The sequence below is a fragment of the Crocodylus porosus genome, unplaced genomic scaffold, assembly GCF_001723895.1.
Source record: "Crocodylus porosus isolate Cpor-Errol unplaced genomic scaffold, CroPor_comp1, whole genome shotgun sequence".
Taxonomy (NCBI): Eukaryota; Metazoa; Chordata; order Crocodylia; family Crocodylidae; genus Crocodylus; species Crocodylus porosus.
In genome coordinates, this window is record NW_017728948.1 from 57359358 (window position 1) to 57379144 (window position 19787).

Below are 19787 nucleotides of genomic sequence, written 5' to 3' on the forward strand. Positions count from 1 at the left end.
GCAGTGCTACGTTGGATAGCACTACAGAAGAAAGAGACTTGGGGGTCATCATTGACCACAAGATGAACATGAGCCTCCAATGCGATGCTGCATCTAGTAAAGTGACCAGAGAGCTGGCTTGCATCCATAGATGCTTCTCAAGCAAATCCTGGGACGTCATTCTCCCCTTGTACTCAACCTTGGTGAGGCCGCAGCTGCGTCTAGTGTTGGGCTTCACAATTCAAAAAGGATGTGGAGAAGCTAGAGAGAGTCCAGAGAAGAGCCATGTGCATGATCAGAGGTCAGGAAAACAGACCTTACAACGACAGGCTAAGAGCCATGGGGCTCTTTAGCCTGGAAAAGCTCAGGTTCAGGGGCAATCTGATGGTAACCTATAAGTATTATCAGGGGTGACCACCAGTATTTGGGGGAACGTTTGTTCACCAGAGCGGCCCAGGGGATGACGAGGTTGTACAGTCATAAACTACTACAGGACTGTTTCAGGCTGAATATAAGGAAGAATTTCTTTACTGTCCGAGCTACAAAACTACATCTGATGAATGCATATGTTCATTATATTATAAGATTGAAAATTACATAGAAAACTATTTATAAAAACAAAGCATAACATAATAGCAATGCAGGAGACTATAGAGCATATCCTAAGCAGGTGATATCAGTGAAGCTTTGTGAAGTTTAACCCACTAACTAGAAATAGTTAAGATAATAACTCCAAAAATCAAGTTTTGTGGTTTATTATTAAATAATATATTTATCAATACTGAACTCATGACTCAACAAAAGCCAAGGTAACAAAGTTTCATACCAAGTACCACCTGTAACCTATACTTAGGTACCTACTGCAAATGTGATTCTGAAATTTTAACAGAAATACAATTTTGGGCAGAGTCCATGAAAAAGTGCAGGGTCCATCTTTTGGCAGGCTCCCTGAAAAAAATAAATCACCAAAAATAAAATGGCTCCCTCTATGGAGCTAGCAGTCCTTGCAGCTGCTACAGTCCCTGCCCCTTGCCACTGATTGGTGGCAAGGTCTATCTGTCATGCCCCTCACCACTAATCACCACTAATCATGCCATGCCCCTCACCACTAATCACCAGCAAGGGGTGGGGTCACATTACAGACAGCCCTTGCAGCAGTGGGGGGCAGGGATGTATGATGGATGCCAATCAGCAGTGAGTGGTGGTACCACCAAGGCCCCTTGGACAATCAGAGGCATGAGGGAGCCTGCCATGCTCTGCCCATGAAGATGGCTGTCAGTCCGGGTATCTGCCTGCAAAATCATCTGGCAGCCACCTTAACTTCGGTAGACCATTGGGTATAAAAATTGTTTAAAGATGTTTACTTAGTTTTAATATAAACTTTGAACACTCTAAAGTATGGGGTGAACAGCCATAGAATATGTAGGGGTGGGTGACTGAGTATAAATGACATGCTGCTGCCACTGTCAGCCTGCCTGCTGCATCTGCCAGGATGCAGCACCTGGTTGTTATGCCTCTGGGTGTCCAGTGTAAAGAGAAATTCTTGGGATTGATCTGGTTTGGAAGTGCTGCCACAGTTTACAATTCTGATGATTATCATATAAAACAAACAATATTTAGTCATGTAGCAGTTATGACACATCTTGAACAAAATGGAAGATTAGACAGGTGGTTTTACTAGCATACAATAATATGGAGTGATACATCAGAACTGACATGTCTGCACTTACAAGTGTTTCCTCAAAAAACTAAAAAGGGAGTTAAAGAAAGAATAAGAGGTAAAATGGAGTGCTTAGTTTGAACATCTAATTAAAAATACAAATCAGAGAAATAACATCCCTTGTTATTGTGCCTTCCTCTTAGAATGCTGAGATTTCTCCACAATTCTAACAACTTTTGATTTTTTAATTGAGAGGTAGTAAGACTAATTTTTCAAAGGTATAGCTAGCCACCACTTTCAAGATTAGGTTGCAAGCAACAACAAAAACTTAAATTACAGGGCTATTTTAGTGGTGATCCCAACTGTCTACTGCCACGTCTTGATGGGAAAAAAAGGATTTCTATCAGGAAGGTTGAATTTTAAACACCCCTAGCTAACTGGACCTATGTTCATTTCTCTTGCAGTACTCAACTCTTGAAACCCACCTCTGTGACAATGTAAACTGTGCAATTCTTGTTATTAAAACTCACAGTGATCTTTTTTTTCCCTTTTAATTATCTTTTATTGATTAAATTATAATTTCCTTTTATTTCTAGGTATCTCAAATCTATCTTCTCCAATTCCTAACAGAGAGCTTTGTCAGACTCCGCTAAGTACAATGTAAAGTCTTTATCAACAAAATAAAAATAAAAATAGGATAACTGACAAAACAAGAAGAAATCCATTTCAGATGAGGTTGCTCAGTCCACTCTTGTCTTAGGGATATTTCTATCAAACAATGGACATCATTCAAACTTTTCACCTGACTATCTGCATTGAGGCTTCACTTTCTAGACCCTGTAATGCTTGGTATTCTCCAGCTCAATTTTGCTGTTTTTAACATAAAAACTAAAGGAAAAGTTTGACTTGTTTCTGAAGGGTTCAGCGGACTCCTTCTGATTAGCCCTCACTCTCAGTGTAGTTATCCTGGCTTTAGCACCATGTTCACATCAACATTTCTTCAGCAGGAGTCTTTCTGTCTTGAAAGCTAACTGTCATCTCTCCACCACTGAAGACGTCCCACATGCCTGCTTGGGCTTCGCTCCATGCCACGTTACTTGCCTTCCCCTCATCCGGGTCTCTCCCCATCTCTCCCTCTCTCTGTGGCCATTCTAACTTCACAGAGCAGTAACTCCTGAAACATGGCTCCCAGGGAGCTCTCTTTTCCTTTGCCAGCTCCTGCCTACTCCCAGGCAGCATCAGCAATGTCATCTTCTCTTATTTACATTAATATTGGCTTGTCTTTGTTCTCTGAATATTTTAATGCAACCGCAGCGAAACAGGCTGTAGCATAGGACGAGATGAGATTCTAAGATTACCAGAAGCTTTTAACTGTATTCAACCTATTCAGCTATGAGGTAAGAGCCCTCTACTATGTTCAGGGAATGAAAAAAGAGGTTTACATCTAACACCCAAGTGTCACATATGATTGGTTCCTAGATCACTGATCTTTGATCAGGAAATAAAACACGCTCAGGTTTCAGAACTCTGGGACTGTTCATGCATGAAACAAAGTTAGTTTCTTGCAGCAATATAAAGCATTTGATTCTCCAAAACATATCATCTAACTGAAGTGTTCTTATGCATAGTTCTAAAGAAGCAAGAAAACCTGAAGAACAGTTATTTGCTTTGTTTAAAATATATTTCCTTAGAGCTTAAAGCTACAGATTTATAATGTTACATAAAAGCCTATGCAAGCTTTAAAACTTGGAGTAATAAATGTAACAGCAGAGATAAACAACTGGGCCCCTTAGAAAAAAAAATCTGAAATGATCACTCGTTAAAGAAACAAATAGTTGTCTCCTAGCAACATAGATAATGTTTGCTTTTCACAGATAATGTTAAGAAGGATATTGTCGTTGAACATTGGTGGGCGGGGGAGGTAAGGAAGAGTGAATGGGGTACAGGAGGGTGGAAAGGGAGGTTACAGAAATAGCAACAATTTTTAAGCAGTAAAATAGAAAGTATAAATGTCCTAAGGAAAGTTTAAACTGCTATTGCTATTTTTTATGTTTCTATCCAAATTTCAATCTTTGTAATTGTTATTTTTACCTATTGAGACTTTGATTGATGAATCAGAAAAACAAATTTTAACTGATATCATGGAGCTTAGTAAAATTAACTTCCTCTTGAAACAGAAGCTGTACTAAAACCAGCTGTATTAAAACCAGGCACCATTTCAGTACGCTGTACTACCCAAGTTTTTTTACACCCTCCCCCCCGCCAAAAAAGGATGCAGATGGGAAGTACAACAGCCTTTAAGAGTGAACCAGAACTTTACCTATGCTGCCCAATGGGAAAGATAAGAAATGTGGGGTTAGGCAGAAGGCAATGATAAAGAAAATATCTGGGACTGTGAATGACTCATGCCCCCAGCGGCTGGGAGGGCACGGCGGTGGGGAGGAGTGTGGCAGCAGTGGCGGGAGCAGCAGAAGCACTGTGGCAGTAAGTGGGAAAGGATGCCGCTGGCACTGTTGCAGCAAGGGGTGGTGGCGAGTGCCAACCAAGGGTTGGTGACCACCCACAGCTGCTGACCGCAGTGGCAGGTAGGGGGGATTGCGGCGGACCACCCATAGACCCTACTGGCAGTCTTGGCAGTGGGGTGGTGAGCAGCAACTGCTCACAGGCGCCGCCAACACTGTTGGTGGTGCCTTTTTGTAGGGGGTGCACCACCATGCTCAGGGGGTGCACATGCACCTACATGCACCCCCTACACATCACCCCTGCTGGGATGTGCGGTAAAAACTTTTAAAATTTGTCTAATCCTCCCAGTCCTACAAAGTAGAAGTTCCAGTAGAGGATTCAGCGTAAGGTACAGCCCAAAGAGCAAATAGATATAGCCTGGGTATTTGCTACATATTGGCATTATTTTGTGTTGGTAAAGAGCTTCGCAATATGGGTAAAGAGCAAAATCATGTAACAAAAATAAAAGCATTAGAGGTCTCATGCCCCTACTTAGCTTTCTCAGACAGCAAAACATAAATTACACTTAATTCAGTTATTCATAGCGCTTTCAATTCTATAACTGTCAACTGACACATTAACCCAGTGACACCACAATAAAAGAAAAATACCTACTTTGACTAAATGAGGGATACCATGTCTGTATTGTCACTGAAAATGGGACAAAAGCGCTTATTTGAACAAAGCAATAGGATGCTTGGGATAGGTATTTAAAATAAGACTATCCCAGCAAAAAAACCAGATTATGGTCCCTCTTGCTTAAATTTATTTAGAACTGAAGTAAAATAGTGGATCATGAAAATGTTATGCAAATAGATAGCAGAAAAGAGTCCTTCAGTTATACCAGTAGCTATAAAAATATCCACCTTTTCCAAGGTGGACAGCTGCTGCTTCCCTTGTTTCCAAAACATGACTGCTAACTAAATGCTTCTTGCCAAAGATTAGTTCTGAACCTTCTGCCAGGAGGCAACAATGCTACCAAGACTCAGCAAACTGTTATGTGCCAGTAGGTACCTTTGATACTGATTCTGATTTGGAGTCAGATGGCTGTCCAAGAAAAGTAAAAGATTTTGACTGTAAAGAACAAATATGAAGTGTGCAGCAAATGACTTGCCTCCAGCATCTACTGAGCTACCAGTGACAAGATACACTTTGTACTGCAAGACTGTAACAGCAGGACTTCCTGGGAAGCTGGAGAAACAGTCTGTGCAAGAGAATGTTTTGCTCTGATCCAGAAAGACATTAAAGTAAATGGAAAGGCTCCTATTGTAATAAATAGATATTGGATCAGGTTTTAAAAACACAAAGCTTTCAGTCAGTTAGGCTTTGCCTTGCTGTCATTGCATACCTTAGAAGGAGATTCTTCAGAAAAAAATCACATAAACAAAGGGGAGCTATCCAGATAGAAAACTGTGTTGTCTAAAGAAACTTATTCCGACAGATAATCACTTTCATAACTGATGCCACTACATAAGTTACACATTCATAGTGTATGTTACAAGATAAGGCACATTTCAGTTGGAGTTAATTGTACCTCAGGACATGCCCACACCTCCTCATTTGGGGGCAGCTAGAATACATTCATCTTCTCAAAGGAAAAAAAATCATATCAAAAAAAGCAACCTCTTCCTCAAAACTGGTAATGGCAGATTTCCTTGTTTGATTTGAATTGCTTCTTTATTGGTGTGATGTACTCTCTGAACGTTCAAAGTACCACCAACCACCTAATGATCTAAAGGGGACCATTCTGCACGTGGTCATGAAAGGTTTCTATAGCCTCACTTCTTTAAATTAACTGCCAAGTCTACATGACATGGCAAGATGTACACAGGGGGTTGACTATACTTACGAAAAAGAGATTAAGGAACTGGACTCAGGAGAATCAGGGAAGTACACTATGCAGATCATTTGGTTTTTCCCAGAAATTTTTCAGTTCAGGATTCAAAGCAACCTCATTCTCACAGCTGCATATCACATCAGATAGTAGCACAGTAGTTTATTGCTTATACTGTAGTATATGTAATTTTTGCCATTTTAAGGGAAAATATTTTTTCCTGAAACCATTCCACACAGCCTTTCTGACAGTCCTATCTCATTGCTTGATTGTGATCCAGAAAGGTATAACATTACATGCAGAGCAGGGCTGAACCTGCAGACCCAATTACAGAAATAGTCCCATGAATTTGAAATGAATTTATATTCATGTTCACTTTTAGTGGCAATCCATGACTAATTTTATTAAATAATGCTTTGGGCCATCTTTTATTTAACAGCAATCAGAAAAGGAAGCATTTATACTTTCTTTTCACAAACATTTGTCCTGGAATGTCAATCACAAGTCCCATGATACTTCCTCCCCACACATTCCTTGATTTGCTGCATTATGTTAAGCAATACATTTCATGATTTGATTTTAAAATGGCAAAACTACAGAGTAAGGGACTTCCTAATGATTTTCCTGAATAACAAACAAGCTGTGATCTTTTCTTGGACATTCCACAAACAGGTGAACATTATTAATTAAAAACTGTTCAGTAAGATTAAAAAACATGCTTCATGTTTCAAAGACTGTCCATTCTGCCTCATCAGCTATCCCCCTTCCTTTATAAATAATTTAAATAATAACTTTTGGGTAAGTACTCTCCCAGAAGAGAAAGTCTTCTGGATGCTGCTTTAGAGACATGGCTAAAATTAGAGCTGAAACAGATTATTGGTCTAAGATTCTATTGGAAAGAACTACATGGAGCAATGAATTTGTGAGAATAAGTTATTGTTCTATACTTTATCAAATAATACTTTCCCCTGCTCCCTCAACATCCTGCATGCAGATGACTGAGCCACAGCACAGAAAGAAATGGCTGAAAAACAATGATTCTAAGAGTAAAACAGTCAAGTGAGGGCAGATGAGAGAAGGTACATTTTAAGATGTGCATCTGAAAATCTGGGGTATAGCTAAATCAAAGGAGGAGCTCCATCAAGACAGAGGAGTCTTGTATGGATGAGTGAATAAAGGGGAAGATAAAAACAATGTTGTTTATTTTCAAACCAAGCAATATTTTAAATGTAAATTCAAAACAAAATCATTAGGTTTTTTGGCCACAATGTGACAATATGGCAATATGAGAAGAATGGTTGGAAAAAATGGCAGCTAAGGAAATCCAACGTATTAGTATCTGCCTGCAACAGATGAGGGGTCCTTGGACAAGTGTTGACAATAAACATGAAAAAAATATTTCTGTGGACTCGCACCCTTCTTTCTTGTCAATGGATAAAGGATTTTTGTTTGCTTTTCTCCAGCCACACAACCTTAAATTTATGTCCCCAGCTATATGAAGTTAATTAAGTGAAATTAATGAGATCCTACAAAAGTCAGAGAATGATGCTGGTTCACCTCACCTCAGAGTATGTGTTCCCTTTTGCATTTGTGCTCTACTCACATTACTTCTACTAGTCTTAGAAGGAAGTATGTATCTACTAATAGGAAAATACTGTATTTTCTCACAGGCCCCCCCCCCCCCCAGTAACATATGCACCTCCTTTTGGGAAGGCACGGAAAAGCTCTCCGCCCTCACCCCCAAGTCGTGGCTGAATTTAGAAGGCACAAGAGTCTCATCCCATGGCTGAATTCTGAATGACACAGCTCAGGTAAAAGCTAAATTTTAACCCTTTTCACAGCCACTGGTGAATTAGCAACAGCTGTTGACTTATCAGCCCAAAGCTGCTGTAAATTTTGTGAATAGTTTATCACTGAAGGGTGAACACCACTCCCTGTTCTTTCCTGTAGGAAAAACAAGAAGGTGCCTCCTGCTGCCATTCCACATGGCCTCCCAGGCAGTGTCATTTTAACTGTCCTGTGATCCCAAAGGAACACTCAGGACATGACAAGTACAGAAGACCCAACGGTAGGACTATCACCATGAATTTGAAAAGTACACTCTATGGCTGCGCAAGCTCAGCCATGCAATATGTTGCACCACAGACATATCTGCAGTGCCATATACCACAACATACCAGCTGTTCTCTACTGTTCCCCCTAGATATCCAGGGATCAAAAAAACCTGCACAAAAAAAGGTGGAGTGGCGCATATGGGGGCAGCACATGCCACTCAAAACTGCAGCCTGGCTCCCCGGAGCCACATTCTGGCTGCCAGCCAGGCTCCAGGCAGCAGTACCGTCACTGCTGCAGCCCCAGGAGGCCCCCAGGTAAGGTGCTGGCCCCTGCCTCCCCTACCCCACCCAGGATAACCTGCCTTGTGCCAGAGGGTATGTGGCACAGGCATTTCCTGGGGACAACTAGCAGCAGCACAAAGTTGTCCCCAGGGAACCAACATCCACACTCATGTGGATATGGCCTGTAAGTTCATTTTCAGGGACTATTGGTGTGTCAAAGGCTGGCAGGGGGAGAAGCATGGCTATCATTTTACAGCATCTCCATGCTTCCTCCTTCCATTCAATTTCTATGCTTAAGATAAACACACGAGTTTTGAAGGCCTGATACTTGGGTAGGGGGAAAAAAGGGGGAATGCATCTGGTATGTCTGTAAATATGGTATTTCACACAGAAGTTCCCAGCTTATGGGTGGAATGCTGCAGCTGTTCAATAGCATACAGCAACACTACACCAGAACTTAAAAATGAAACAAAGCACTAGGTTAGAAATATATTAAACTGCCCTGCTCTTCAAGATCTTGTCAAAAATATTCTTGACAATGCATGCATATTATTCATCTCAGTGCAATTGATACTGTTTGTTCTGTATTGATCAAGAGGAGTATCTTCTGCTTGCAAGGAAAGAGTTGTTTTTTTGCAAACATTATTGTCAGTAAATATTGCACTGCAGCAAAAACCTATCTAGAAATATTTCCCAGATGATATGCGAAATTAACCTTAGGACAGATCCTCATCTAGTACAAACTAGCATTGTCACAGTGAAGTCAATGGAGCCTTGCTAATATATCTAGTTTATTTGCACAGCACAGTACAAGGGGAAATCAGGGAAATCTTTTTTTGGTATGTGCTATTTTGTGAAACTGGTAGATACTGTCTAAAATGATTTTTTTCATGTATTCAGGACTGACATTCACTTTCAATAAGGGCTTGATTTCTGGTATGGAAACTTATTTTTAAAAAGGCAGAAGAGCTAGAAATTTCTTGATATTGATTTCTGCCATCAAATAATTTTAGTGATGTTTCAAAAGTTGACTAATAGAAGAGCTGTCAATAATCTGTAACTAAGTTACAGTTTTGAAAGCTACTACAGTTTTAAGATGGTGCAGATTCAGAATCTGTACTGACATCCATGAAATACCTAAAGAATATTATTACCTTTCATTGCCTTGACCACCTAGTAATCTGCAGCATGTTATGGAGGAAAGTTGCAATAAACAAGGTAGTTTGTTTTCATATTAGGTATCATGTTAGACCAAGGTATAACAAAATATGGCCCACAGTGGCCCACCAGTTGATTGGATCCAGCCCGACAATTGATTTGATCTGGCCCCTGGAGTGCCGAGCCCTACCTGGGTCAGTCTGCACCATGCTCTAGCCTGCCCCTGCCCCACACCTGCTGATAACACTGCTCCAGCCCCAGCCTTGGCCCTGGCCAGTGAGCACAGCTTCCTGGTGGGGCTTCTCCCATTGCTGCCGCAGCTTCCCAGGTACTGCTTGGCTCCCCCCACTCTCAGTGGCTCCTCCTTCTCCTGTCCCTGCTGCACTACTGCACGCAGCAGGTTGTGTGGGGAAGCAGTGGCAGGTAGGGGGGTGGGGAGGAGCTGCAGCTGTGGAGCTCCTATCCCAGTGCTTATGGCTCCAGGTCCAGCTTCCAGCCACCTTCCAACCACTCTGCCCACCCAGTGCAATGAGCAGCCACTTGCAGGCAACTGAGTGGATGGAAGACAACCCTGCTAGGAAGCTATTCACACTGAGTGGGACTGGGGTGGTGCTGTTGGCAGGTGTGGAAAGGTGCAGGTGGAAGCATGGCATAGGTGCAGGTGGGAGCGCAGCATAGGCTGCCCCAGACAGAAGTCAGTGCACTGCCAGGGTACCCATGGTCCAGATAGGGCAGACTGAACCTGCACCACACCACCCAGGAAACCTCTGCTACACGTGCCTTCTACTGCCACTCCCTCCCTCTTCCCACCCCTGGCTTGTTCCTGGGACCTAGCATGTGGGCCACCTCCCACACACAGCTGGAGGCTGAAAGCTTGTCAGCCTCAGTGGACCCCATTTTTGGGTTGGGAACAGATTATAGGTCCCCTTTTCCATTGAAGGGGTAGTCTAGAAAATCAAATGGCCTGAAATAATTATTTCCACCAGCAATCAGGAAAAGACAAACACCAACATGATTTATTACATAAGAGAAGAGTTATGCAAATAAAAAGAGACAATTGGTTTGAAGAAAGAAGAGTAAATTAAGTACAGATACTGACCCTCTCTCTACACCTACCCTTCCATAATCTTTCCCAGACTTCTTAGAGATCAGCCTGCATGCTCACTCCAACCAGTCCTAGTAAGTGAGATTCAAAGACAAACATTTTAACATGACCAGACCCTTAAAATCTTTAAAGGCCAGCCTTACTGTAATTATTCTCGTCATCCATGAGTCACTGTATTAAGGCCCCTACCCCTTACTGAGAACAGGGTGCAAATACTGGGGCCTCCCAGCCAGAGAAGCCCCCACAGACGTAAAGATAGAAAAGACTCAAACAAACACTTATCACCTAGCCAAGAGTATCAGTGACTACAACATCTAGGATCAGGAGCTTGCCTAGAAATACCACAGGTCCCAGCAGGAAGGGGCTTTCCTGAAGTTACTCCACCAAGCCAAATCAGAAACTACCTGTGGCAAATTTAGAAGGCAGCTGATCAACATGGAACAGGGACAAGGAGTCATATAAATACAGGTCCTGAGCAAGAACACAGCAGATTGGCCCTGTAAGTTGTAAGAGGCAGGAGTTCCTAGCTAGGAAAATTATAAGGGAGCATCTTGAGAACTGTTGAGTTGCTTAGGTAGTATCAGCAAGACCCTGAGAGCTTACAGAAGGATGTTACCTAGAGTTGGGGTTATGTTGCAACCCAGGGGTGGTTGCCCTGAGTGTTTGTTTGCCTACCCTGATGGGGGTGGAAAGTAGCACGCTGTTTTTCTTTAGCTGATGTTTGTTGGCCCAGAAGGAAAGGTTTGTCTCACGTGGTTGCTTACTGCATTTTGAGTTATAATGGTTGTTTGGGGGATGGTTGAGGAGTGGTTTTTGGAGGTCCCGCTAGTGCCCTAGGGACATATGATTGCTCCCAGCAGGGATCAAGGCAGGCTTAAGGCAAAGTGAGTAAGTAGAGCCCAGAGCAGGACAGTATTTGGGACCAGATTGCCTAGAAATCAGGTGGAGATGAGGCCCAAGGACAAAACTGATATGCAGAAGCCAGGTCTGGTGTAGTAGGCCTAGAATGTGGGAACCATCCAATAGAAAGAAGGAGCTGAGGCTGAGAAGGCTGAGCCCTGTCAAACAAATATGAGTACCCTGAGACTCCATATTAGACTGTGAGCCAGTGAATGAGGCCAGGCTGGAGAGCCCTGAGGCAGCCTCTCTTCCTTCAAAGGGCTAGGACATCCACGTGTGTCAGGAAAGCAAAGGGACTTGAGGGCTCTCCAGAAGGGCAAACCAGGTTAGAGCTGAACAACTGGCAGGTGGTGTTGTAGTCTCCCTCTGAGGCAAGCACTTTATTACAGTCACCAGAAAACCCTCTCAAAGTATCTGGCCACCAGCCCTTCCAGCTGACAGGCCTCTACTCCCAGATGCTTTTGCTATTGTAGAGTTGCTTTCTCCCATCACAGATGGACAATAGGCAGGGGTGCACAGCCAACCAGCAACCCCTTCTGGCTACTAATTTGAGTAGCAATTGTCCTGGCTCTAAAACACTCTAGCAAGGGTTAATTAGCAGTAACCCTTGGATAAATGGTATCCAAATTATAAAGGTATGCATAGCTAACATAACATAATTCATGCAGTTATAACAATAGCACAAATGGATGTATAACATGGACTTTTTAGTGAGACCACACATGCCCTCTCATTACATTAAAACACAAGAAAACAATTATGTCAAGCTGCAGACTCCCAAAATACAATGGGAGTTCATAGCAGCTGTATTAGTATGTTCTGTAGTAGACTTATGAACTCTTGGTACTGGATTTTCATTATCTTCCACAGTAACATGCACATGGAACTAAAAGGTAGCAGCACGCACAGAAATCCAATTGCCTTGTGTGGAAAGTCAGTTTCTGATTGTACTGAGTAGAAGGAACTGACTAAATACAGGCTATATATAAAGCTATAGGAACCATGTACTGTCTTAACCAGGCATTGCCATTAAAAAGGCAAAATAAATTGCTTCAAGGTCAGTTTACAATAGTCCTACAATAAGTAGGTTACACAATGATAGATCCCGAACTAGCTGCTATGACTCAGGAAAGAGACGTCGGAGTCATTTTAGATAGTTCTCTAAAAACATCTGCTCAATGTACAACAAGTACCAAAAAATCCAATACAATATTGGGCATCATTGGGTGCCCATAGATGTTCTGTGGGGCTGCTATGGTGCACTGTAATCACAGCATGTCAGAGCAGACTCAATTAATAAAGTCTGCTGGAGCATGGTAGTTACCACATTCCAGCCAGCATCCATATCTCAAGTATTAGCATCCCTTCACTTCAAAATGGTGGGAGGATACTTGAACTGACCCTGCTGCCATTTTGAAGTGTAAGGATGCTAATACACAAGACACCGTGGCACTTAATTAAAGCAGATCTCAGAATCAGTCTCATTAAAGCGCCGCCCCTCCCACCCCCAGAGTATGTGTAAAAGTGCCCATTAAGAATTAAAAACAAAACTTAGAGCATCATCATGTCATTGTACTAATCCATAGTGTGTCCACATCTTGAACACTGTGTGCAGTTCTGATCCCTGTATCTCAAAAAGGATGCAGTAGAATTAGAAAAGGTACAGAGAAGGGCAACCAAAATAATTGGGAGCCTGGAGCAATTGCCATACCAGAAGAGTCTAAAAAGACTAAGACTCTTCAGTTAGGAAAGGAGAAGGTGGGAGCATATAAGTTCATGAAGGGTGTGAATGAAGTGAAAAGGGAACTGCTATTCATTGAGTCCCAGAATACTAGAACTAGGGAACATATGCTGCACTTAGCAGGAGACAGGTTTAAAAATAATAAGAGAAAGGTTTGGGAGATGGGGGTTGGTTTATTTTTTGTTTGTTTGTTTTTGTGGGGGGTTTGTTTTCTAATGAAGCATATTGTTAACTTGCAAAACTCATTATTGCAGGAGGTTGTAGAAGCAGATAGTACATCCAGGTTAAAAAAGGGACTAGACAAATTCATGGATGGTAGATCTATTAAGAGCTATAAAACAGAATGCTGGACTGTGTGAAGCACAAGTGTGCATTGCTAACAGAGATAGGCTGTGTGGACATGGACTGTTTTTACATGCCCCCACCTTCTGAAGTGCAGTGCTGTGGGGTATTCCAAAACAGGAACACTGTCTGAGACAGGATATTAGTCTGGACTGACTATTGACTTGATACAGTATGGCACTTTTAAAGTTATTACGTAAGAAATTAGCAAAATATTATTTTGTTGTACTTTAAACCTAATGTTTACAGTATAAAATAAATGGCTCTGAGATGCAAGACAAATACATTTTGTTATTTGCCAGGCAGGAGAAGCTCTAGTGCTTAAACATGGATCAGAATTTATCCAAACACTCAGCAGTACTGTATAGAAATCTTCGGGTGCTAAGTTTTAGTGGTGTGTCACACAATTAAGTGACTGTTTTGCATTATGAATGGCCTTTGTTCAATATGCAACTGAAGATACACTACCCTGGACTCAGGTCGCAAGTGGTTCAAATAGGTTACATGTCTTCTTCTTGACCCAGTAGAGAATCTGTACCCTTTTACAGATTTTGTGAGCACTTGGCCACTGATGTGCCTTTTTAGAGAGGCTTTGACATAAAGCAGGTCATTGTTATTTGTAGTTAGAGAATCCTAAAGTAACAAGGCAGGCGGGGTTCTTTCAGCAGATGTGATATCTTTTATTAGACCAATTGAGTAGTTGAAAAAAAGGTCTTAGCAAGCTTTCGGGCTCAGTCATCCTTCTTCAGGCATAGGTAGTCTTTGCTGGTCTGAGACTCCAAGGAATGAAAGCAGCTAAAAGTGTGGCAGGATGTCAGTGAGAACGTAAATAGGTAGAAATTAGAAAGACAAAATGTAAAGCAGGTACAGGAGGGGGAAGAGAGCAGGGGGGGAAAAAGCCAAAGGGAGACATTACAGTGATAGAATACAATGTAGAAAAGTGGCTGTCTGTGAAAAAGGAAATAGTTGGAGATCAGGTAGACAGGAATGAGAGAAGCTAAAAGTGTGATAGGATGTCAATGAAAATAAAAATAGGTAGAAATTAGAAAAACAACAGGTAAAGCAGAGAAGAGAGGGAGAAGAAACTAGGGTGGGTAGCCAAAGGGAAACACTACAGGGGTAATAATACAAGGTAAAAACAAGCTCACAGTGAAAAAGGAAATAGTTAGTAATCAGGGAGACAAAGGGCAGAAAAGTAGGGGAGGGGAGGGGAGAGGAGGGGATAAAAGGTGGGGAAAAAGAAGAATATAAAAGGTCAGGTCAGGCAGGTACCTGGTAAATAAGATGTCAGGCAGGTTGTAATGTGTCATAAATCCAATGTCTATCTTGAGTCCATGATTTTTTGTATCCAATAGAATTATGAAGTGAAGTTCATAGGCTCATCTATGAAAGGTGTTTTGTAAATTTCCTTTGAGGATTAGAACTGAGAGATTGGAGAGGAAGTGATTATCCTGTGAGAAGTGTGCCCCGCAGGTAGTTGGGTATTCTTGTCTTTGATAGATTTTCAGCATGCATTCATTCTGGTGTGCAGTTGTTGTTTGGTTTCTCTGTTATCCCTGATGTCTTGCTCAGATTTTATTTTGATATTAAAATAGGTATATTTAGCTACTGACTAGAATCTAAGTTGAATGAAGAACATTCTTATATACCTTGGCAGCTTTACTGCAGAGTAGACTAATTAGCAGCAGAGTAAAGCATCACAGTTTACACATGCACTGGTATTAGGCTGCAGTAAACTAATTAACGACACTGTAAGGTAGTTCCCATCAGGGACTATTTTACAGTAGAGTAATTAACTGTCATTAAATGCATGTGTAGATTCTGACCCCTGGGTGTAAATGTCACCCAGTCAGCAGGAGGCTAGACTCCTGCCTGTTTCCTAGCTACATGGCTTTGCACTTTCAGCATCCTTGTGCCCTAGCCAGCCTCTCTGCCACCCACTACCAGAGCCTGGAGCAGAACAGAGCAGGACAAGAGTGGCCATGGAGTAAACTGCTTCACCCCAGCTCAAATTGTTGCTCTCCTGGGTGCACATGTTGACACTGCACCCAGAAGTAGTTTACTCTGGCTCAAACTGTTCTGGAGTTTATTGCTTTGAATTAATTGTGCATGTAGATGTGCCCCTTGTTTCTTAAGTTATGTTGTATTAATTGGGCATGTTGAATTAAATTTGATTTAAGATGGGACAGTTTGTGTGTTAAGGTATATGTTTACACAATATAGTTAATACCTATGTTACATATTTTGAATGAATCAATGTAAGCATGTTTTATAAACAAGGGGAAGCATAGTGCCAAATAATCCTATAGTAATTCCCCAGAACAGTATCTGATGTCCATGCTTAGGTTCCTACATAGGATATTAGATATATGCAGCACACTTTCCTACATATTATGTCACTACTAAAAAATCATAGAGGTAGGTTTATTGTCAGATTATGGGTCCTACATAGGATCTAATCTAGTCAGGATTTAAAATATCTTATTCCTAGATTAGAAAAGAAAACTCAGCCACCATAGTCTAAAATAGCAACCCTGATCCTCATCATTTGTAGCGTAAGGGACCCTAACCAGTAAAACTGGGCTCTCAACTGCGTAATTTTAGACCCAAAATTATGTAGATGAGCTTCTGTTAGTCCCAGATACTTTCCCTCTACAAGGAAATACAAATGGTTTTGGGATATGGAGGGTCTGTACTGGCCTGCTGCCAATAAAAGTCTAACTTTGCACCCATGGCTTTCTTTCCAGGGCCTGCTGTTAGGAAGAAACCTATCATTGCAATGTTCTTTGATAAAGGCCCCAGGACAACAACTAGTACATCTCTAACTTTAATTAAATAAATCATTCCATTTGGGTAGGCACATGCCTAATTAAGTACATGCTTACTTAATGGATGAGGGTCTAGATACATAATTTAATATCTCTAACTGGTAACATAGTAGAGACTACTTGCTGCAAATGTGTGTAGATACAAGAGTGGTGAAGTTGTTAGTTAGTCAAAGGTATCATTCAAACTAACCCAGGTGTATTCATTTTTAATACTGAAAATAAATTGTTGATGTATCTGGTTTTTAGGGCTAAACAGGATTTCTCTGACTTCTATTTAGTCTGACTCAGGAAGTAGCATGGGACTTTTCTAATCTGCCTGTATATTCCATCTTGTTATCTTGCTAGCTGGACTGGCAGCTTTTTATTCAACTGGAAAATTACAGGACAAGTTTTAGTTCTGATGAGTTGTTAGTCAGATACTGTATGATACTTTCAAAAAGTTTGAATCATTTTTGCTTGACTGCATGTTATACTGTCATGATAGCATTTCTGATACTATTTACAGATATTGCTACTTCTTTATGTATACATGGCTCTGCTTGTGACAGTGAAATATTTCTTAGACCTGTTTAGTTTCATGGTGATCAAATACCTATTATACGATGAAGTACATCTGCTTTAAAATCTCTGCCACTGCACAATGGATAAGCTCTTACTTATAAACCCCAATCATATGTTTACCTGCCAAATTAGTAGTCAAATGCTTCCTTCCTTTGCTGACAGTATCTGATCCAAATGATCTTTACCTTAAATTGTCATGTTGTGTCACATTTATCACATAGTACCTGGTACAGCATTCTACTTTGTGCATCGTTTGGCTTGGAACTGCAGAAGAGTAACTTGATGATAATGTGGCATCAGGTGTCATTTTTATTTTCTTCCACAGATTTTATTCCAGCAGAGAAATGACAGACCTGGGCAGCAGATCTAAAGCACTGTGCTGCCATGTGAGCTGTCCACTACAAATTATTGTTCCAATGTGCTGCTGCAAAGATTATTATCATAGACTTTTTCATTGAGAATGTAGCCCATCTTTTTAAAATACCTTCCCAGCTTCACCTTTATTTCATACAGTATAAAAGGTTCTTGTCTCCTTTTTTCAAAGTCCCTTTTGGCCTAACTGCATCAACATTCACAGACTTTAAACGCGTCGACTCTAACTTCTGATCAGCCTCATGAACTGGTTAAGTTCTTTCTTAAAACTGACTTTGCTGTGATGTCTACAATATAAATGGTTTGATTGCTGGTGTGCAGATCCCAATTCTGGGTCTCATACCTAATAATCATAGAAAATTAGGGTTGGAAAGGACCTCAGGAGGTCATCTAGTCCAACCCCCTGCTCAAAGCAGGACCATCCCAGAGGGTCATTTCTAGATCATTCCAGCCAGGGATTTGTTGGCCCAGGCCTTAATAACCTCCAAGGATGGAGATTCCACCATCTCTGTAACCCGTTCCAGTGCCTTACTACCCTGCTAGTGAGAAGAATATTAGGAAAAGCTAACCTAAACCTGCCTTGCTGCAACTTGAGACCATTGCTCCTTGTTCTGTCATCTGCCACTGTTACCACAAACCTCCATGTCCCTGGAATTGCTTGTGTCACTTATGTTAAGTTGAAATTTGCATACTCAATAGTATTCAGGACTGATAGTCTCTCTCTTTCATGGGCAACTGGTGCCGCCTTAGTTGGGGGGGATGTGTCCCCTTCCCCCCAGCATCCAGCATGCAGTCAACGACCAGGGGGAAGGTTGCCCATGGCCAATCTCACTGACTGGGGGGGGTTCCCCCACGGCCAGTTGCTTCTGGGAGCACCATGTCACTCCCACTCCCCAGCTGGTACTTGTGGTGGGGCACCAGTACTCCCACCTGCCCCACCAGCTCGTCACCTATGCAGAGAGCACAGCCAGTCAGGGGGTGCACTGGTGCTCTCAGGGGGTGCACATGCACCCCCATGTGCTCCCTACATGTCACCACTGCTCTCTTTAATCCTATATTCTACATACTCCGTTTTGGTGGTTTACCTACAGCAGCACCTGTAGCCATAAAAATCCTAAGAGTTTCCAGATAATCCAGTGGTCTTCAGAACATACATCTAAAAACATTTTGCTTATATACGAATGGAAACTAAAAGTTATTTCATCCCCCAAGGAGGCCAGAAATTCATTTTTTCTCTGCTGAAGAGATTCTGTTTTAAGTCACAAGTTCACAGACAAAAACTGTTGAATAACTGGGAGAACAATACAAAAAAAGTACAATTGCTAGAGGTCATAGACTATTGATTCATGAAGTCAGTTGTTCTATGGCAAGCCAAGATTCTAATAATATACTTAAGATTTCAGTTAAATATACTCATCTAAATTGTTCAACGGGGAAGGTGACATTTATGAATGGTATAATAAAATTCTGATTTGATAATTATGTCAGCTTTTCAGAGACCTGCTATAGTCAAAAGGAAAAGAGCTTTCAAAAGAAAGATAAAAAATATTCATAACCAATTTTTTAAAGCAACAACAACCAAAAATTGTCCAGATCATGAAAGAAAGAAAAAAGTTTTTAATGCCAGGATGAAGTTCTGGCTATCAGCTTCTATTACAGATTCTCCTATTTACATCGGTGGGTCCAGAATTTTATGCTAACATTTATTGGATAAGTGATCAATTAGAGTATTTTTGGTAGCTACAGAAGTTGCAAATCTTATTTTCCTTTTCTGTAAGTCAATATGGTTGCTTGTTTACAACTAGTAACATGAGACGCATATCATTTTTTGGCTGACTGAACACGCCACAAGTTCAGCAATATGAGCCAAATGATGAGCAAAATTGTTGTGTCCAGTTTCCTCTAAATGAAGGACTCGAATATTCTGTGTGCTGGTTCTCTCTCTCTGGCACACACAGACAAACATTTTCAATGTCAGTTCCTAGGATATCCAGGATTTCAGGAACAAAGTTCTGACAGTTCAAAACTACAGCTGTACTTCTTTCCTACAAATAATCAAACACATTTGGTGGCTAATACCTTCTTATGACCTGGACCATTTCCTTTGTTGTTCATCAGACCATTTTGCAGGTGTTTCTACTCATACAAAAGGCTTGACTTTTGTTATATATGTTGCTAGTCTACTATGGCATAAAATGCTTGAAGTATATCTATGGAAAGAAGTCCATAATTAAGTAGTGGAAGTCTGTAAAAATATATCATAAAATAAAGTCTTACTACTCATTTCCTGCAGCCCAGTTTCCAGTATAATGTCTCAACCACATAAAAACAGGCACATAACTAGATATTTCACAGAACAGTTGTTTTAAATCTAAAAGCCAATTTATTCTGAACAATATAAAATCAAGTTGATAATTTATTCTGAAAATATTTGTACATTAACAGAATTGAGAGTTAGTCTTTTGCTTC